Source organism: Acanthopagrus latus, chromosome 5 (assembly GCF_904848185.1).
Source record: "Acanthopagrus latus isolate v.2019 chromosome 5, fAcaLat1.1, whole genome shotgun sequence".
In the NCBI taxonomy this organism is placed as follows: domain Eukaryota; kingdom Metazoa; phylum Chordata; class Actinopteri; order Spariformes; family Sparidae; genus Acanthopagrus; species Acanthopagrus latus.
In genome coordinates, this window is record NC_051043.1 from 9,430,884 (window position 1) to 9,453,947 (window position 23,064).

The 23,064-nt window shown below is 40.8% G+C and overlaps 1 protein-coding gene across 5 annotated transcripts in view; it reads right to left on the minus strand.

Moving 5' to 3' along the window:
- Positions 1–23,064, minus strand: part of LOC119019073 (probable E3 ubiquitin-protein ligase HERC2) — a 300,235-nt gene that overhangs the window by 166,549 nt on the left and 110,622 nt on the right. The window lies entirely within an intron of this gene.

Genomic DNA, 23,064 nt, shown 5'->3' on the forward strand with positions numbered 1-23,064 from the left:
CAGGAATGTCAATCTGTCCATTTAGGAAGCACAAGTGATCAGTATCATATGATTTGTTGCAAATGAATGCAGCAACAGGTGCAATGGAGAGGCAAAAGCAAGAATGATTATGTCTCGATGCAGATAAGTTAATAATGGGAATAAACTGAAATTAGTTATTAGAAAGCGCCTGCTGATTCTCTGCTGTACACTCATGCGCACTGAACACACATGTGCAAGTTGTTTATTTTGGAGTGGCGACAAAATGGCTGCAATGGCTAGCACCAAGCCTATAAGATCGGCACCAACTTCTTTGAAAACTACCGTATGGCAGCATTTTGAGTTCTATGAAGTCAAGGGGAGAATTGACAAGACCTACACAGTTTGTAACGTGTGTGGAACTCAACTTAAAAACTTCGGCAGCACAACTCATTTGAGAAACCACCTTGTGCCATACCACCCAGAGTTGGGACAGAAGCAGCGACCTGTTACAGATGCCAGCCAGAGAACGATCAAGCAGGCGGTGGCACAGCTTCAACCAAACTTTGAGAGAGCGAAGCAGATTACCAAATCCATTACAAGTTTTATTGCATTGGATTTAAGACCGTATTGAGTTGTGGAGAACATGGGTTTTCAGATGATGGTGTTCACTCTAGAGCCAAGATACAAAATACCATCTCGGCCTTCAGTGACACAGACATACTGACGCTCTACAGTGAAACTAAAACAGAACTTTTGGACACCTTGATGAGAGCAGCTAGGTAAGAAGCCATGTTTTAGTATGAGAGTTGATACATAGGTCCATAATGTGTTGAAGTGCAAGCTGCATTGATTATTGCATTGAAAGCTTTTTTTTTATCTTTATATAGGCTACAGTGTACTGTTTTTCTCTCAAGGATATGCTCATTGCCTGTAACAGGAGGATTCTGTGTTCGTAGAAAGTCATATCTATTAGTGACAAAGAAAAGCCTTTTCTTTAATAAAATATTAGAGAAGGTAATTAATCTGTTGATTTTCTTTAACGATCATCACAAAAGTCGGAAGTGATTAGCAAACTCTGAGTAGCAAACTCAGATTTAATTATTAAATGTACACAAGAAAATGTTGCATCGAGATGCATCGATAATCGGTTTAGAATCGAATCACTGACCTCAGAATCGGAATCGAATTGAATCATGAGGTGACAAGAGATTCCCACCCCTAAAAACAAGTCACTTTAATCTCAAGTTTAAACCTGGTTGCGTGAGAAAACATTGAAACCCAAAGAGTTTGGGTGGACCCAAAGGAAGCACAAAACATTCAAGAATCTACATTAAAAAAATGTATAATAAAAGTCTAAAGTGATCAACCACTGACATGAGCATAAGAATGCAAGGCCATCAGCAGGTCTGGTTATCCAGAATATTAAAGTCCCCAGCTGAAAAGGCCATTCATAATGTGATTAAAACATTGCTGAGCTCAACAGAAATTAATCTCCTGAATATGTCCCGACTATATGACAATTTTACAGTTACAGTGCTTTTTTACATTGTAACAAGGCCATCACCTGACAAAGACTTCAATACATACTAATGAGAGGAGTGGAGTTATTATTAGATTACTAAGGTGAATGTGATTAGCCAGAACTATAGCTTTGCTTCTTGAAAACGTAATTGAACGGCGCATTAAGCTGGAGGCTCACATTATCAAAGTTGTATCAGACAATTGACAAGGCTTTTATAATTAGGCATGCTGTTCTTTGAGAGACACAATGCACAGCAGGCTATATATTCACTTACAACCCCTACAGGCAGCTTTGATCCTTCCACCCAATTGTTTATAGAGGTTGTAGAGGTCCCCAAACCCTTTTGTGTCAGGCATAACTTCGAATGATGAGCCGAAATACCGTGAGGGGAAAGTGGTAGCAAAATATCCAGGACGCTTGGCTCCTAAGAAAATGATGTGGCTGGTGTAAAATTACTCTTTAAAATAAGTGCAGTAGGTGTACAGTTATATTGTTTGTCTTCTTTAAAAAGGAAAAGAACTATCAATAATTGACATAATTATGTTTTTTTTCTCCCTTTTTTCCTCTTCCACAGCCATCCACAGAACAACTTCTGTACACACTTGTTACGTTGCGGGAGCTGAAGCCTATTGCAGCATATAACGATGAAAGGATTGATACACTCTGGACAAGTCACCAGGCTGGCATGAGGCTACAGTCTATATAAATCTTTATTCTATATTGCAAATTAGTTTGTGACTAGTCGTTGAGTTAAGGTGGGCTTGCCCCCTACTTTATCACTACTGTGCCACAAAATAATAATCTGCATAATAATCCTACACATTCTAATTACTAATATCTCAAGCTTTACCAGTTCCGTTAAGAAAACTCTCCTAATCCATATAATTTCCTCTATATCATCGATACTGCCAATTCTGAAGTGCCTCTATTCCATGTTTACACATACATTTTTTCTAAGACAGTGGGCACCACAAAGCTATAGGCCCCGTCTGTGCACGGCAGCCATTGTGCACACGTCAGGCGAGGGCTTTTTGTGCCATTGTGTGCAGTGACAGGCTGAATGAGAGGGAGTGTTTCTCAGTACCAGGATGTGTGGGAGACACCTGCTGGGCCGGGCTGCACCGGCCTGCTCTGCTCCACCATTAAAACGTGTAGCGCTGGGGGCTCTTTTGTTAGGCAGGAGCTGTTGGTGGCGACATGTTTGAAGTGTCACAAGTGTCAGTCTTTATTAGATTCAGAATGATATTAGGGGATGGAGGAGTAAGGTTCTTTAAAGAAGGGGAAAGCCAGATAGAGCATCCCTCTTATGCCATCTTCTTGGGAAAATTTGACAAAGGTAACTCAAATTCTGCCGTCATAGAGTTCTAATATTTCCTACATCAGAAAAGTCAGCTTTGTGTCTTAATCAACTGAAACAGCCATAATTATGCTTCCCGACTGAAATATCTTACAACTCAGACAATAAGTGAGGTTGATCATCAGATGCTAACTAGACTTTGCAATGTATCAAGACAACTGGAAAAACAGCATTTTCACCCTGTGTATAAAAATCTGTGCCAGACAGTATGAAAAAAAAACAGGTGAAAGGGTACAATATATATAGTACACATTGTGTGCTGCTGTCAGTGCAATACATCACATAATCTTCTGAGGTAATGAAGCATCTCCTTACTGTTGTTTTCATTAGCATACTTTCTCACTGATTTGCAACACCTTCACTGTGTGTGTGTGCGTGCATGTGCGTGTCTGCATGCATTTCCAAAATAACTAGAGAATACAGGAGAGATAATTTAGGGGGTTGCTGCACTACAAATACGGAGGTTGCTAGAAGCACACATCGATTGACATCTGCTCAAATGTTCATCGACAAAAGGAGAAACACTGAGAAAAGGGTATGAGGGAGAGAGAGAGAGGGGTCCTGAGAGGGGGAGAAAAATCCATAATTGCTCTCATCGCCATATGATTTTCTGCAGGCAATTTTCAGGGAGCACACACTGACCTTTGCCTACTTAATTCCTGTGCAGTAAAGAAACAGAGAGATGATCACTGAGGCACATAATTACACCCTCATCGATACATGGATCTATGGGATGGGCAATGAATGCAACCCAGGGATGAAAGGACAATATACATTACCCCCCGCCCCACACACACACACACACACACACACACACATGCACGCGTACTCTGACCTACATGCACACATGGAAGAAAACACATGCCTGCACACACATGAGCATGGCAGTCGCATATATTTCTATCTAGATGCAAAGTCAATGTGAAAATGCATGCTGGGTAATGATGATGTGAGGGTTTGAGGCTGGGAGCTGGATGGAGGAGCCCCATATGGCTCTCTCCGTCCGTGTCATTACCTTGTTACGCCTCTGACTTCCATTCAGAGAGAGAAGGGGGAGAGAGACAGAGAGAGAGAGAGAGAGAGAGAGAGAGAGAGAGAGAGAGAGAGAGAGAGAGAGAGAGAGAGGGAGGGAGAGAGAGAGCGCTAGAGAGGATCACCCAAGACCACGCTACAACTGAAATTGTCTGGGGTCAACAGTGCCATAATTACTTTAAAATGTCAGCCTGCAATAAAATACAACAGTTCATCTGGCAGAAAGCAAATTAGCTTTGACCATGCCGTAATTACCCTTTCCTGCAGAACCATTAGAAGAGATCAAATCTTCACATTCTCTGTTTGAGGAAAGGCCATCAGAGTACACTCCACCTGACAAGGATGCACATTTGCCATTTTGCAGGGGTAATTAATTGTCCTTATAATAGAAATTTTATATTGGACTTTGAAATGGAAAAAAGTGTAATAACCTGCCAGTTTTATCTTAACCATTTGCTGACACCTCTTGCCTCTTGCTCTCTCACCCTCTCTTCCGCATTTTATTTGACTTTAGCAGCTGACTGATATGTCTGTTCAAATCCTGTGACAGAGCTTGCAGCTCTAGTATCTTTCCTTAATGTCGAGATGATCTGATGTAAAAGACTGATGGGATTTTGCAACATCAACCCTGTACAATTAGAAACTTCTATCTATGCTATCCAAATTCACCAAAACCTGTCCTATATACTGTGTGTTAAACAGAAAAAAAATCAGTCTGCATACCATAAAGCCCTGTTGTAAATGTCCCTAAAAGTAATTCTGAGCTCTCTCTATGAATTGAAAAGCCTCTTTGAAACACTGACTACACTCCCCATGCTGCATTTCTTTACAGTTCGCAATACAAGCTTTGATGGCACTCCCTGTGCACAGAAAACAAGGGCAGTGCAATAAATCAAAACGTAGAAAACCTGATCATCTATATCACTGATTAGAAATACTGCCATCTAAAATTAACTAATGTGTTGTTCACCCACTACATACCCGCTGGTCAACTTGATTAACATTTTAACAAGACTTACAGTGTGAAAGCCCTGCTCGATACCCCTAGAGGCCAAGCCAGTCCTCAGACCTAATCGGGCCGCAGTGGTTTGATCTGCTTGAGCGACCAATGTTGCTCTACTTAAAGCGTGTTCGCAGTCTCCTCCCAGTGGGGCTCCAATAGCTCAGACAAAACTTTGTCACACACCATTACAGTATGATGAGAAAATAAAACAACTGAGGAGAAGATGAATTTGAAATGAGTAACAAAAAGTTAAGGACAAACTCCCAAATTGATAGAACTGTGCAATACTGAATAACTGCTTGGTATCCCTGACGGTACACAGCATTACCAACATATCAATTTATGCATGTACTACTGATATGATGCTCATGTCTAAACATGTAGCAACAGAATTAAGGATGCTCATAGAAAAGTTCTCAATTTATACACCAGCTTCAACTGCTCAATTTGACACAGAATACATCCATTTTAATTAACATATCACACTGCGAGGCATGGGAAGAAAGGTTTGCTATCTTACATGTTGAGAGTACCTTCTCAACACACATACAATCTCATTTAACCACTTTGTCTACTGCTCTATAATTAAACAGATACTGCACTTACTAAAATGCTAAAGAATTAAGAGATTAAAACGTGACCAGTTTTACCACAATTCAGGAAAGCAATGCACCATCAAGCTCTGTGTTATGGCGATCAATGCCATTGTGATCGATTTCCGTAAGCCCCAGTGTGTTTCATATGGCACAGGTACTGCATTTTGTGGGTGATTATTATCATGTAAAACTGCATTACTCTTATGAGCCCCCCGTTTTTTCTACGCTTTTAGCGATTAGCGTCTGAGACAGAGGGAGATGTTTCCTATGCAGCCAAGCTAAGTGAATGGGGATTAGGTGTGAACCAGCTTGCCGTGGACGGGAGCCGAAAGTAGTCAATTGGGACTGTATCTCAGGTAGCTGCGCACGATTCTGTACTAGCGCTGCACTGCAACTGCTGCTGAATCTGAATCTCAGCTCAAGAGCATTGTAACCTTATCAAATTAGCTTTGGGCCCAGTCTGTCAGCCAGTGCTGCTGGGTTGGCAGCCACCACCATGATTAGTCATATTGAATTATACATTCAGAGCATGTACGACACCTTCCACATCAACACAATGCATAGAGAGACTCACACACACACACACACACACACACACACACACACACACACACACACACACAACCAGAGCCACAGACCTACTGTAGTCAGAAAGAAATACACAACTGACACAGTGATGAAAACAAGCACACATATACAGATGCATGCGCAAGCACACACACACTCACAGCTCGCACACAGACAAAAAACACACACTTAGGTTTCTGTTTTGGAACAGGGTGATGCGGATGTGCGTAAACAGGATTAGGAGAGACGGTTCCACTGTCACACAGACCTCCAGATTGTAATTCTCATGCCTCTCTGACAGCTTGGCACAGCACTAAGTCACCTAACGTTTGCCTTGACATGAAATCCAGACCTGGGCACAGATGAGGTTATCGGTGGGGGGAGATGAGTGGGAGGAAACGCGTCTAGTCCTATTGGGAGAACTGTTTGGCACTAATGCCTAAGCTTGGTTGACTGAGGGGACTGAGGGGGCAGGCGAAGGATGGCGGGGGTACGAAAAATACCCACCACAAATGCCTTTGGCGCAGCTACTCTGATGGCTGAGATTTAGATTGTGCTCTCCTGGTACATGTGAAACCTATCTAAAAGTAGCTGAAAGATTACAATCCTCTTCATTAAATTTATCTCTTGCGACATAAACTTTTAATATGCACACCAGCAGTGTGTATGGGACTTCCAGGGCAGCTTAAATGACTGCAACCTGTAATTACTGTTCCAGCACTTGATTAGAATAATCTGATTGCAATTATTCAGTGACTTTAAAATACAAGCCTCGAGCTACAGAACAATAATTCAAGGGCAGTGATTGGGAACGTGTTTCTTTTTTGGCTGTAAAATGACGTTTTAATCGACACAGAGTGAAAGAGGTTCCCTGCTAAGGAGCCAGCTCCCTCAATTAAAGCCCATTTATGAAGTGAGGGGGAAGACGTTGTGCCGCGATGTGGAGTTAATCACCAGGCAGACACTTACAGAGTTCTCACGGATCAGGAAACTAACCCCTCTAAGGGGTAAACAGGCAGAAAGCTGTCAGCAATCCAGCAAGGCCAAGGAGAACATCCACATACCAACATTAATGCAACCATTTACTGTATTATATTTGTTAATCTAAATGTATTGGCTAAAATAACCTTAAAATGAATATTATTTTAAGCGTAAAAGTCAAAGTCTTCGGTCAAGATGTTTTATGGTCCCTTGATTAAAGGACACAAATGAATTTTCTGAATCCAAACGCTCTTGTATTAGTCGGTCAAAACGTGAGAAAGACATGTCAATTATCTCCCGAATTCCATACCAACAAAGCCAGATAAGTGATTGCATTTAACAGGCAGCTCTAATGTATCTCATCACTCTGAGGAGTCTGTGGTAGATTAATTAAAAAAGTAATACAACATGAGGGAGACATATTGCTCAGCTGGCACCGATTCCATGGTCAAAGTGAAGGACAAACATGGTGACTACAATCTTTTTCTAGGCCTCTAATTTGTAGGACTTTATTTCCTTGTTCTGATTTACCTGAGGAGAGGCGATTTTTGTCCCTGCCTTATAGGCTGACCCACCCTGAGTGATTAACAGAGATGATTAGTCCTTCAACAGACATGCTGATACTTCTGCTTGTCCTTCAGCAGTCCTACACTGTATGGGTACAATGTGTGCACGTAATGATGAAGGGCCAGTGGGTGCTTATGCTTATAGATGGACGGTCTTGGAATTATATCTAAATTGATGTCCATTGTATTTTTGAAAGCTTAATTGTAACCATTCTCAATTATTCTCTTTCATAATTGACTGTACATTATTAACAAAACGTGCTACCAGGAACACATTAATCAGTATTACTCTGCCTTAACCTCAGTAAGTGGCACAATAAGAGACATGCCCTCTCTAATCAGCTTCATTGTGTTATATCACCTCGGCTCTAACTATATCACAGAGAGTTCAAAGACCTTGCACTACATGTTATTGCTGAAACCATCTTTAATCAGCGGCATTGGTCTTTGTTAGATCATGGAGGTCTACGTTGTAATGAAAACGCCAGCTAACTCTGATAGCAGCCTAATTGGGAGATAATGAGCCAATAACATCAATGGCTAATGACACACCAAGTCTAAGTCACACCCCCCTCAGGCCACACAGGGGCTCATTCACCACTGATGGAGTGCATAGCTGGGAAGTCTGACAGAGCTAGACCATGCTCTGTACAAACAGGCTGTCTTGATGGCTTCATTAGGCTAATGAAAGGCAGTGCTTGACGTTTAAAGATGGTTATAGTGGACTCTAGCTAAAGGGAACACATACAGACACCTGACTGCTAGTGTCTAATAGTATTCTTCAGATGGATCCTTTATCATAGCAACAGTTCAGAACATCTGTATTCCAGCCAACTACTTGCACATATTAAGTTATCATTAAAAGGAAATAAATATTTGACTGCCTTTCCAAAAAATGCAGCTCTGAAAATGTTGGGGCAATGCTTTACTTTGTCGGTGTGAATATTGCGTGTGTTTGTTTGTGTGTCAGGGTATGAGCAGGGGGGCTGACAGCTTAAGCACTGTATGAGTGTGTGGGCGTGGGCACCAGTTAGTGGGCTGAAGGGGGCTGAACTTTTGTCAGGTCTCAACAATGAGGAAGCTAACAGTAAACAAGCCTGATGATGTATAATCACATTAAGAAAGGCACCAAGCATGGAGGAGCGACCCTGCTAATCCACACAGTGCGCTAGCTCTGTAACCTGCACATAATCCTGGAGAGAGTGAGCGAGGTTGAGAGGAGAAAAGGGGAGAGGAGGACCAATAGAGGCTTTGGAATTGAATTACTACACACAGAAGCTTTAGGCCAATTAAACAGGTGTTTCAAATCTCCACCCTGTTGTGGCTTGTTAATATGACAGAGTGATGGTGCTCCAGCATAGGGCTCATGTTGTTGGCAGTTTAATAAAGCAGAGAAGGATATGACATATGAAGAGAAAAAAACACCTCAGTGATGCTGGGACAGATCTCAGCAAAAATATCCGCAGATAGCAAATATCAGTTACAGGCACAATGTTAGAGCCAGACTCATACTGACTTTTTGGGGACAATATAGATATTAGAGAGTCAAAGAATTCCAACATTAATACATGGACAGATTATTTTACATGTACAGTATACTTTGTATATGCACAGAATATATATACATTAACACAATTTTATTGCAAGAAATGTGCAAAAAATGTAGCTACCAAACACTTGTGACAAAGATATGTAATGGAGGCAGGATATTTTAGAGTTTAACAATGAACTTTATTGTCCAAACTGCATTTTTCTGCATTATGTTCTCTACAAAGAAAAACAAAGGTCTTACGGGTGCATATTGAGCAACATATAAGCCAAGCCCGGTCGTTTAGACCTGTGATGAGTCAAAATGGATGGCTGATATATAGCTCCAGCTATATGCAATATGCATGAAAACACCCACAGCAAAAAGTTTAGTTGAATAGCCACGTTTTTCAGTTTCATTAAACTTAATTTTTTTTTTGTTTGTTTTTTTATTTTAGAACTTATAAACACCTACTTAAACTATCTACCTTCAAGTATTTTGATTTAAACCACGAGTTGGAGCCATACAGTGTCTAATCTACTCTATCAAAATAAGTTTCATCAATATTGATTACTATACAATACACTTTATTATACAATACACTTAATAATAATATCAATTTGTGCATATTCCTTTCAGTGGTCAGAGGTGCAAAGTAAGGCACTGTACATATTTCATGCAGTGTATGCCCTACAGAAGCATGAGTATTCAATAGATTTTCATTGTGGTCAGAGGCCATATTACAGAATGTTCTAGGCTTACACAGTGGATTCCACATAATAACTCTGGGCTCTGTCTAATGAGGCTTGGGGTGGAATGTTTAATATCATAGTATCATTACTATCTTCACTGGGGGTGACAATGTTAAATCCTAAAAATGATCTGGTTTTATATCGTGCACATGACCATAAACAGTAGATATCAACCCAGGCTGTGCTTATACAGTGGTGGGCAGGTATCCACCTCAAAGAACATGTGTAAATGCAGTGCAAAACATGCCATAAACATGTCTGTCATGTTAGAAATGGACATTGTGTTTTTCAGATTTGTTTTTAGTGACAGAGAATTACCAATCAGAAGAAATTAAATCAAGGTATGGGGAATCATCATCTCTATGATTTATGCATATGTTATATCACTTTATACAACAGTTAGTTCCGACCATGTAATTTGATTGGACAAGAAGCATTTCATGAGTGCTGATATAGAGTATAACCACAATGTGACTTTTTACAGACATATCACTCCAGTGCGCAAGCGTTCTAATTACTTTTAATCAACGTTACATCAGTTGCCAACTTGTCTTGGATTGTGGCAAACTTTGCACCGCAAAGACGGACATATTTCCACAAATTACATTTTAAATTTAAATTATGAATGGTCACACTCAAAGGAGGACGAAGGGAGGAGAGAGGCCAGGATACATCAGAGCAACCCAGGTATGTTGATATGACATCAGCCGACCTCGACAAATTAGAGAAGAGCAAAAATGAAGCCAACACTGCCATACAGAAACTGTCTGATGCGGAACTCGAGGTGAGGGAGATCATGGCAGTTAGTGAGCAAAGGTGAGATGGTTTTGATTCATAGATATTGTGTCGCACTCTGAACATAAAATACATATCTAACAAAAACTTGTTTTGCAGGTCTGAAAGCTCGCTAAAAAGTTACTGGAGACCATCTATGGAGAGCCTGAAACGATGGAGCAGCGTGCTGTCTGATCGAGCTGTTAATTCATCAGAAACACACATCATGCCACCAAAGCGACTGTCATTGGACTCTTATTTTAGTGGTTGCACAATAAATGGGAACATTCAGATAAATGTAAATGATACAAGCAGCAGTAATATGCAGACACAGTAGTGGTCTGCAGGAAATGTTTATGAGTTGCCTGGCAACAGCCTTGTCTCCCCTCTAGTTAAGGAACTATTTGTGTTGGCGGAGCATAAACAAATCATAATCTTTTGTGGTTTACTACAGTTAACTAATAAAATGCACTTGTAGAACTGTTTTATAAAAGCAACATCACACTCATGGTCGTGCGGTTGTACTATATAACATCACTGGTGTGATTATCTGTATTACTCGGCCTGCAGCCTCATGCCTACGACCGAACCACACCAGTGTTGTTATACACTACAACCGCACTCCCTCTTGTGTGACATTGCTTAATTAACCATTAACCATAATTTCAAGATTATTTTCTGCTGACTAAGGGACTTAGACAGTAGGTGACCTTTCAATTGAAAACAACCTTGGCTAAAATCATGACCGCAGAGCCGGGCGAATCAAAATTGCCTATGGATTACCTGAAATAGCAAAGTGATGAAAAAATGCCTAGATAAGTACAATATAATAAAAGGTTTTTAGAAAGCTTATTTTGCAAAAGAGCTGGGAGATGTTAAATGAGGAAAAATGACTTTGTCTTACAGAGTATCATGTTGAACTTGCACTAATATCATAAGCCGCACTCTCTTCGCTTTACTTTAAAAACTTTGCTGAGCAAACTTTTTCTGCCAACTCCCGTACAGCTGAGGGAAATTCATCATTGTCAGCCAGTGGATCAAAAATGGAGAGGGGGTGAAAATGACAGATACAGCAAAAGTAAAGACGAAGGTGGGTGGAGACGGTGAGGAGTGAGGATACAGAGAGATTGGAGCCAGACAATGAGCAATGGTGGAGACTGTTATTGTGTGTGTGTGGGTGGGTGGGTGGGTGTAGTAGGTGTGTGTATGAGAGGGGGAGAAACAGTGAGAGAGAGATCCTTGAAGTAGACCCTGGGAGCCGAGGACCAGCTGGACTTTGAGTACTGCCTGCTGATTCTGCCTGCCCTCCCGATCCCACCATCCCTTATCTCCTTTCCACAAAACCTCTCCTTTCCTCCTCATCCGGGCACTCTCCTTCAGTTGTTCTCTTTATCCTTGTTCTTTTCCTTCTCCTCCTTCTTTCCTTACCTTTAAACTTTTATTGCTCTATAATTTATACGATCTCCGGCCTCTGTGAATTTCTCAAAATTACCCATCTCGATCCACTTAAATAAGACAAATACAGGAAAATGGTTTTGACTTCTGGAGCCATTCTCTCATGTAGATGACATGAAGCCAAGTTGTGTGGAATTTGTTGAAAACATCTGTCTAAAACATCAACAGACAATGTCTCAGATTGGATTAACAAAAGCTTGGTTACAGATTTACCATGTTGAAATGATGTTTCAGATCATGCTTTGTCAAATCAAAGGGACAAATCAATATCAGCAGTTGTTCAGTAACTACTTGAACATTGAGCTTAAGTGTAAGAAATGGCTGACTAAAATGCATGTAGGTGTAGCAGGGAGTGAGGCTACACCACAACATTTAGATTAACAAAGGACAAGAAAGCACCACACTGCATATAATATTCTAACACTCAGCGCGAGAGGGTATCTTTTGTGTTTCTAGGTTTTGGGGGGGTTACAACTGCATGTATGAAAAAAAGTTTTATGCCGCCCTTTATAGTTAGGATTGCGATGCTAAACTGCTGGACCTTATCAAGACCTGTCGACAACATTACCCGTAATGCACCTGGGTTACCGAGTGGCATCGCCAGAAGCAATTTCACATGCATCTTCTGTACCCACAAAAGACAATATAATACTTTTCTCATATATACAGTAGTACTCCTCACGATTTCCATAAAAAAGCACATTTTGTTTATATCTATATCAGTAATAAACAATATTATACCTACTTTGAACGATTCTTACCCTTTGTTTTTTTTTCCCTATTTTTTTCATCCACCGTTCATGCTTAAATCCCTTCTGTTTATCTGACAGAAGTTCATGCCCACTGCTGTCTTCTCCTCCAGGTCTAGCACAGATTAGCAGGTGAACTGCAAACCATAACTGTACTGTCAGCACACCCTGGGGAGGTCAAGAACTGTCATTGGTCTCTGTCCCATTGTTTAGCCTACACCGACAAGCAAGGTGCACACACACAAACACACACCCACACAGCTCCTAACCCCACAAACACATCCAACTAACACAGCCAAGTTTGACCTCTTTGTGGCAGCAGCTAATGTGTTACAACAGTGTTCTGGCCTATGGCCCCAATTTGCTATGCCTGAACAAACTGGCTAGTAGCTACTGTACTATTGGCATACACAGACATTGTTCATACAACACTACATAACAACAAATAAATAAGCACTGTCTTTAAAGCAACCATTACCACAAAATGATGGACAGTGAGATGTTGCTTGGCTGTGGAATTGGACTCACAAAACTGGGATCCTACACAGCCAAGTGATTTTGATATATACAGCAGATGGGATTACCAAAACTACACAATGAACGATGACAGATAAATGGCCTGTTTACACCCACAGTAAGCAGGGTGTAACCAAATCAGTCTAAATGGGTTGTCTCAAGAGAAATGTAGATTACAGTGGTTTCTATTCATCAACCTATCCTAACCCTTACTGTACAACTGTTGGTTTGACATGAAGCCATCAAAGGATCACATGGTTTCTAATGAACAATTTTAAAGAACTGCCTACCATTTAATTTTGTACCTACACACATAGAAATATATATATATGTCAAGCACATATTGCATTGTTGATTAAATATTGTCTTCACTTGCAGGATATGTGAGAAGTTTATCCTTCAAAGATGTGAAAATTGAATTCTATGGTAAAATATACAGCGCAAAGCTTCAGATTCCACAATTTTCCCACAAAGTCTTGTTGGCTTTTTTTTTTTTTTTTTTTTTTTACATTTAAGATCACAGTTGCTACTACAAACCCAGTGAGACAGAGGTATACTCCTTGATAAATCAATTTGAAACTGTAAAGCTTAAAAATCCAAGCAATCACCCGAATCTATGCATTAGATGAATGCTAAAAGCCTGTGTATGGAGACTTCGTCTGTTTGGAAGATATAACTTAACTCATTTGATGCCAAATTGTCTTGATATATGTATGCATATTACAATTATGTAATTGTATAGCGGATACATCAGTGCAACACAGCATTCAAATAGACCTGAAGATTATTTTCTTGTCATTTTTTTTCATCCACTAGTGAAAATAGCACTAAAAGCTTGGATGTTTGTGTTTGCATGTTCAAGTAAAAAAAAAAAGAAAAAAAAACGGAGGTGAAAAGTGTCATGCTTGGTGAAATAAGGAGCAAAATACTGTGAGAGAAAAAAGGAAAAACAGAGAAAAGAAGAGAGGAAAACAGGGTCTTGAATAAAAGCCAATCACTTCAAGGGCCTGAACTTGGCCACTGAATTCTTTGAAAAATGTTCGTATACACACAGGAGCAAAAAGGATGGTTTAAAAAAAAAAAAAAAAAACAGGAGGGGAGGTAAAGAAGCAGACTCAGAGGTGAGGATAAATAATTTGATGAGGCAATGAATGTGAAGTTAAGAGAGAAAAAAACTGTTGGGTGGAGTTGGGAGCCTCCACACCCAACTGACCTGTTTCCAAATAATCAGCAAGAAAAAGAAGAAAAAAAAGATTAAGTCGTAGAGAACAAGGGCAGTTTTCACACTCTAGCACACAAAGAGAAGGACCGACTCGGAGATGAGAGGGTTGGCTGCATTGTACTGCCCCACTTAAATCTTACTCTCAATTCACTAAATGTGTTATTTGACTTGGCAAAGGAGCTGGTATGTCCCAAGGAGCAGCAGGGAGTCATACCGGAGCTTTGCCAAGTTTGCTGCAGCCCTTCTGAACAGCCTTCACATTGGCTAGCTAGTGACCTTAGACTTAGTGGGTGGTTTGACTCAGTGGCAAAGAAAAAAAGGGGGAGAAGTTTGGAGAAAGGAACAAATAAGGAATAGGCATAACCTCCGGTGGTTGAGGTTCAGCTTTTTAATTTCAGTATTCTCCTTGAGAACCCTTAACAACTAGGAAAAACTGAAATGGTCTGAAGGAAAAATGATAGAACAAGAGATCATTTCGAACACTGTCTACAGAGAAAAGAGAGAAAGTGTGTCTAACACCTAAGAGTCCAAGCTACACTAGTTAACACTAGGCTGACCTGCCCTTGCCCAGCAGTCTGTCAGTATAATGTGACTAGCAGGAATGGAAAATATTTTTTTGTTTGCTTTGTGAATGATGGAAATGAAGACCACGAGTACAACTTAGTAGTATATACAGCTATGTGGAACCAAAATAATGCATAGTTATTAGAGAAGTGGAAAAATCCAATAAAACCTCTCAGTGATTGGCTGAAGAAAGAAAACCTATTATTTCACATTTCTAAAACAATAAATCAGTGGTTATTACAGGGACTTGTCAACTGAAATGACTTTCTAAACTCATAAGCTATATATTCAACACAAGCAATTAAAGTTGGATACAGCTGATCCCAAAGATCAGCTGTATCCAACTTTAATTGCTTTGGCTTTAAGATATGCAAACAATAAACTGCTTCAGCTAAATAGAACATGGCTTTACATTTTTCAGATATGTGCCAATCCCACTGAAAATATATTACTTTCCATTTTTGTACAATGCATCTGACAAAATTTAAGTGTTCTGTGTTAGCCCACATTTCATCATAGCTTTCCATGCAATAACAATATGAAACGATCATTGGTTGGTTCATTTACAGCATAGTTCAGTATGAGGTCAGAAGTACATAAAAACACTCATCATAAGTCGTGCAATTAAACTTGACACTCTCTGTTAATGGCTCTGTTTGCACACAGTGTTTGCCAACGATTCATGCCACTATGTTTGAGAGGTCTAGACTCAGGGGAGGACAACTCATGACAACCCTAGAAAAGGAGCCATCCGTGGTTGCCAACATGATAAACCTGTAGGGAGGAGCCCCAGACACCCAGCTCCATCCTTGAAAACAAGTCTTACCATCTTAACCTCACAGGAATTTGAAAGATGAGGCACACTGCACCATCCTCCACATTGGGAAAATAAAAGAAGTGAAACACTGAGACAGAGAGAGATGTTGTGAGGAGGACAGGAAGAGAGGATGAGGAATTATGCCAGGGTCTGAAGATTCATTTTGAGGTTGGATTTAGAGAAATGGTGTCTGGCAGCATGCACAGGGTCAAGCCCTGCAGGCCTGGAGCTCAAGCAGCCATCTTGGCAGTGACTCCTTCTGCGCAGCAACAGAGGAGGGAGTTTGCCTTACAAGGTACATCAGTCTGCTGGGACCAACCATTTCCTCTTTCCCACTGTTGCTCTAACGCAGCTTCTATTTTTCTTCCGTGCAGTTTATCTTTGATCAGAAATATATTGCTGAGTCGACGAGTAGTGTAAACATCCACATAATTTAGAGCAGAAATCATTGCTTCCTGTTGTTATATTTACTATTAAGACAATGATACTCAGAAGGGAAATGGCAGTCACAGCATCAGATGGTGTATGAAGTCCCCCACTGAGACCTCTCCTCTTGGCGGTCTTGTGAGTATTTTGGAAATGTAAAGGATCAAGCTCGAAATCGGTCATTTTCAATAAACAAGGTAATTCAAATAATCATTGTGATCTATTGCTCTCACCCTCCATTTTTTTGTCTTCTCTTTCTCGCTCGCACATATCACACATGGTGCTCTCCCCCTCTACAGGGCCTCCTGCATGGGAAAGTAGACGAGCCATGAAAGGCATACAGTGTTGATCCAGCCGATAAGCTAACCAATTGGGTTCATTTATCAAGGCAAACCTTTGCTCAAATATGATCCCTGTGTGTGATGGAAAGCCTTCTGACAACTCTATCCCTTCCACGTCTCTGTGGTTCTTGGCGTGGTCGCCTTGCAGAAACCCTAGCAGTGTTATTACAGATCTTTAGTGGCCTACAACAGGACATTAGTTAAAACAAATATGTAAATCTCGGTGAGAGAGAGAGATGAGGGGGAAGAGTCTGAATGATGCATGCACCAGATAATGCTATGTGTAGGCAGACAGAGATATGACCTGAACTGTCTTCACACTGCAAACCCAGTTAGTTGTGATAAATTAAGAAAAAAACAGAGGCTGATCAGAGACACAGAGACAGTAAATAAAACCCATCTGGAGTGGTTTTGTGTCTCTCTTCTGCTGAAACCCAATACTCATATCAGATCTGAATTCTGTGCAGCAATAATAGCTGAATATTCATTTTGGTGCAAGCGGAAGACAAACATTCCCGTTCTTAATGACATCTCCTGGGAGGAAGTTCATTACACAAGGTTGTTACGCAACAAAACCCTGTCACTTTGAGAGGTCAGAGGAGGTTCACACTGCTAACATTAGCGCAAAACCCAATGGCAACTAGGTTAGTGACACTTCCTGCATGAATTAACAACTCTAAAAGAACTGGGATACAAGTAACATCAGTTCTCCAGGTAGACACGATAAGACTTCGCAATACTGGCCTAGTTTATGTCAGGCAGCAAAACAGCGTTGAGAAAACACATTAAGACTTCATGTAGGTTCAAGCAGACACAGTATTGCCTGAAGACCAGAGTGTACACAGCAAGAGTAAAATGTTTCATGAACTGGCTTTACCTAAAATCATCACTGTGTGATATTAGTTACAGGATGTAGTAAAATTAGATGTTTTTTATATACAAACACAAGACTGTTACTTTACAAAAACATAGTTGGTATGTAAAGACGTAAAAAACATGAGGAAAATTTCAAAACAAGGCCTGATGAAGAATCTCACACAGTAACAGGCATGTTACTGTATGTATGTGATACTGAAGGAGGGTGTGTCTATGTGTGTGTACTGTATCTGTCTGTGTGTGTATCCCTGGAAAACACTGTAGCTGTAGTTGCACACTGCACTGTGCACTGATTGATGGTTGCTGTCCATGCAGGCCTACATTTTTGAGTGGATTGGAGTCACAGCACATGAGCAAGCACAAGATGGAAGACTATGGAACTCTCCACTACAAAGAATAGCAAGACTCCTTGCAACACACACTGTAGAGAAACACAAACTCTCTCTCTCGCTCTCTCTCTCTCTCTCTCCTCTCTCTCTCACACACACACACACACACACACACACACACACACACACACACACACCACACCCACAGATCCACTTCCCCACCTCCAGTGCTTGAAGATCTACCTGCCAGCTGCTGCCAGTCGCAGGGAAAGATGGGCTTTGTTGGTTTTGTGAAGCCCACCGACAAGACCCCCCTGGAGACTGCAGGTCTCCAGCAGCACAAGCCTCAGCCTTATCCACTCCGCCGCACAGGCAATCTGTTTTCTATATTGCCAGCCTGTATCACTGTACTATGCACTATAGAACAGCAATTGAGCAGGAAATTAAGTTAGGGGATCGGTATTTGGCGGAGGAGAACGAGCTAGTGTGGTCTTCCCTCTCCACATACAAGGATCATTAAATATCACACGAGTTTCTTGATAAATTTCCTCTTCTCCTTTCTCTGCTGTTCCCATCAACTCACTCCCCTCTTCATCCTCTCCTCTGTCTCTCCGTCTCTTTTCTTTCGTCCTCAATTTCCCTCTCATCATCTGCCCGTTTCGCTCTCGTCTTGCCGTATTTGTAGAGTGTGTGAAACAAAACATCCTAATGGATGTTTGAACAGCTTGAGATGTGTCAGCCTGGGAACTACCTCCCTGTGACAGGGAGCTCTGGCAGGGAATTGAGACCACTACAAGGGGAAAATAGGGGACATATTTCTTTCTTTTCCTCTTTGTTTATTTCTTTTCCTCTGTCTGGGTCCTTCTCTCTCGTCCCCCTCCCTGCTCTGTCTATTTTCTCTCATTATTTCTCTGTACATACAAACAGGGAGGACAGAGTCTAAGCCTTTTTTTTTGGATTAGCAGATGTGGAGGATGATTTTTTTTGCCCTGTTGTGTTTCCTCCTCTTCTTTCACATTCTCTCTGACGTCATCTGCCTTTCACCTACACGTCCTTAACTATTTTTAATGAGTAGTTGTGTGAGTGGAGCGATTGTAAGAACTTAGAAAGGGAATAAAGGAAAAACACGCAAGGCTGAGCAAGGTCAAGACATCACTATGCAGAACCGTAGTACTTCACTTTCATTGGAGCAGTGGCAGTTCTGGAGTGAAAGACGCATGAATACACACACACACACACACACACACACACACACACACACACACACACACACACGACCACACATACATCCATTTTTTTCCTCCTCATTTTATTTTCCAGCACAGAAAATGACTTTTTGTTTCTTTTATTAACTTCTTAATCATAAACCTCATTATGAAACTAATAATTAACTTATATTTCAAATTACTTTTAGGTTAATTTTGGGTATTCAAATGCCCCAGATCTCAACTTATTAATGAAATGTATATTCATAGAGGACATTGATTCCATTGCCTCAACTTCACACTTAGCATGTTTCAGTGGACATCAGTGGACAGCAGAACATTTTGTACTGGGTACATAAATATGATTTAAAATCTCATATGTCTTTTCATTTTTACTTCAACATTTGAAAGCTGTTACTAAATTATCTTTGACTTGAATGTCTTGATATTTAATGAGGCTTATGTTTTAGTTGTTTTTTTTTGTGTAAGATGTGACTGTGATAAGAAAACCGTTATCTCCCATCACTGAAAGCAGACACTGTTTTTTCTGCATCAATCTAGAAACACAGCAGCAGACACAGAGACACACTCACAGGGCAAAGAGCTCTTACTGCTACAATCTAAGGTCAATCTGTAGTGTTGACAACTAAATTAACAAGCGCTACAAGCACCATTACATTTGGCTCCTGATTGTGTAACTATGGATGGATATACCAACACACTGTCAGTCAGATCAATCAAATAAATCAATATATATATAAACAAGCGAATGAAAAGGAAAAATACATATTGTTCTGGAGTTAGATTTATGACCACCATTGACCACATGGAACTCACACATACACAGCACTTGAGGCCTGTGCAGTGGTCAGGTTAGTGGGAGGCAGTCAGAGAGATAAGGCGCCAAACAGGTCTAAATCCCTCCTGAAGCGGTCTTGATGGACAGACAGGCCACCATTAACAATGCGGTGGCTTGTGAGAGCAGCAGCTGATGGAAAGATACCCTGGCATTTGCCGTGTTAAGAAGTGGCCCTTAAAGATTTCACACTTCCAATTTCTTTGAATTATCTGCCATCTTCAGCCTGTCACTCAGCCTGACAATCTCAGATTCATGCTCACTGAGGCACCAGGCTGGTTATTGACAAAGCAATCCGCCGTGATACAGCAAAGCCTGATAAAACATTAGTCAGACATCAGGACGTGTAACTCTAGACCCACCTCACACATGGATGGAGTCTCATACTATTTGCTCTTTTTTCTCTTTAAATACATTTCTGTTTATGTGTAATTCAATTTAGTATAGTTTCAGCAAAGTATAATGTCATTCCCTGGATTGTCAAACACGACCAAGTGTAAACCCGCTGTGATGTGACTCATTGGTTTGTGGGCTACAATTCTAAAGCCCTGAGTTAAACATTGTGGCCATCACCTTTGTGAACCAGAAGTTATCACACTTTGACAAAATTGTGGAGCTGGTGATGACTGCTACACCTCTATACTGACTGGATCAATCCGTTTAAGCGACTTGTCAATCATGAGGTGGCCATGCCCTCAACAATATCCTGCTTTATCATCGATTTTACTCTAAATGGGGGCAAAATTTTGAAAATGACAATCATCATGCTGCATTCAAGAACATGTTAACTAATGACCAGTATTAGGGTTGGACAAGCTGAGATCATGATTGATCTTTAAGGCATGCACGATCCACTTCTCAGGTGATTGTAGAGATTGCATTATTTCATATCATCCCGTTTCCAATCTTAACATAACCTCACTAGACAGCTATACTGACTGGAAAATGTACTTCACTTGGCTCTTCCTTGGGGGATATACTATAAATGATGCAAAGTAAATGATCTTTAATGCAACATTGTGTATTAAGAGTGCAAATGGTGAAATTCATGACTCCCTTTTTCCACATTTCAAAATTTAGAAAATATTACTGCAAATTAGACTGGATTATAAGTGTGATTAAGTAGATAAAACTAATAGATAAATAGTAACACTCACATCCACAAGCTCCCAGTTTGAACCGATAGCTGCATGGTTAACTGAGCAAACAAAATAATGGCAGCTACATTTAAGCAGCAGTTAGTGGTTTCTTTAGTGATATTTTGTTTTGAGCATGAATTTGATAGGTGGCCAATTGTTAAATGCTACAATATTAAGTGATAGTAAGGTCAATTTCTCAGGTTTGAATACAGTCTGACTTCTTTTGCAACCAGTTGACTCCCCTTGCTGGTAATATGAAAGGATGTGGCTTTAAAGAACATCCACACTGGCTTCACATTACGGTTCTGGAAGCTGCGTTCACTGTTTATACAGTCTATGACATTTAGCTCACGTATACTTATGTCTACAATAATTTGGTGTGAGTTAAAACTTTGTGAACTCTGTCAAGCATCACCATCTGTAAGATTGTAGCATACAGAGCTGAATAGAGTTGTTAAGGTCCACCTAATGCAGTGATGACAGCCAAAGCTGTTATGACACTGAACAGGCTGCTTATCAGATCTTTAACAGTTTGATTCGCTTGCTGCTCCAGACAGGCCAGGATAGAACTATCACAACATCCCCATTACCCTCAGCATTCAGTACATAGTGCACAGCCTGTGCTTTCTATGAATTATTAAAAGCAGACAGATTACGCTGCAAGGCTGGAAGTCTAGAGGCATGCTACAGATGCTGCTGAGCAAAACGGTAACATCAGAAGTGTGTTTTTGTTCCTTTTTTTTGGAGAGGGGGCTTTTTTAAAGAGGTCTGCAACAGATTAGAGAGGTGGCAGTTTGGATAGGTGTATGGCTACATGGATAAGAGAAAAGGAAACAGTGGGCGGGATTTGGACATGTGTTTGAGTCTGTGCAAATGTGTGACTGCGTGTCTGTGTGTGTTGCAAAGGATGATGGGGGTGAAGGGCATAGTGTCGGGGCTTGTCTGACATGTGGCCTGGTGGGTTGGCTGGATGGTTGGTTTGCTGTCTAGATGGCTGGTTGGGTGCAACCCAGCTCAAGCCTGGCAACTCTCTCACTCTCTCTCTTTCTCTCTCTCCCTGGAGTGACGGGCTGAGACATTAAGACAGGCGTTTTAATTAACTGTGCCACTCTTCCACCTGCTGCCCTCAATATGCTCCGGCCCAGGCAAGCTGTCTCTCATACCACTGACTCGCTTGCTTTCTTTTTGCTCCATCTTTCCCATCATTTTTCCGCTCTTTCCTGCTCGTTCTCTCCTTTCCTTTCCAATTTTCAAAACGCACCGTCCCTCACAGCAACTTGCTCCCCCTAACCTCTCTTTTTCTATCCACTGTGCCTCCCTCCTCAGTTTGACCCTAATAGATGAAGACTCATACCAATAGATAAGGCGATTCCATGAGGCTCATATGACAGAATTAGCCAATTTCTTTTTTGAACTTGGAGAGAATTAATTTCTACATGTGTCCTGTTCTACTGACCCTCTAACTACCCCCCGCCCATCCCACTCACACTCACACACACACACACACACACACACACACACACACACACACACATAATGGACACACACTCTCACGCTCTTTAAATCTATCTGGTAATTCAGTTCTGCCCGACACTCATCAGGCTATTCATTAAGGCCTGATTGAAGATGGATATTTCTGTTCCCTCATGACAGAATGGAGCTAGGGATCAAACCGGGGACATTACAGGATTTAGAAGAGCAAATGCAACACACAGCAGCTTTGTGTGTGTGTCTGTACACTTGGAGATGTCTGTGTGCTCATAAATATTTGTATTAATATGTGTAAATGTATGCCTGACCGTTTAAGAATCTCATTTAGTGCTGTGACTCCTATAGTTTAATCATTTAGATCATAAATTGAGAATTAATTCAAACAGAACGGAGCAACAAATGATCCACTTTTAGCACTCTACTTAAATTGTATTACACT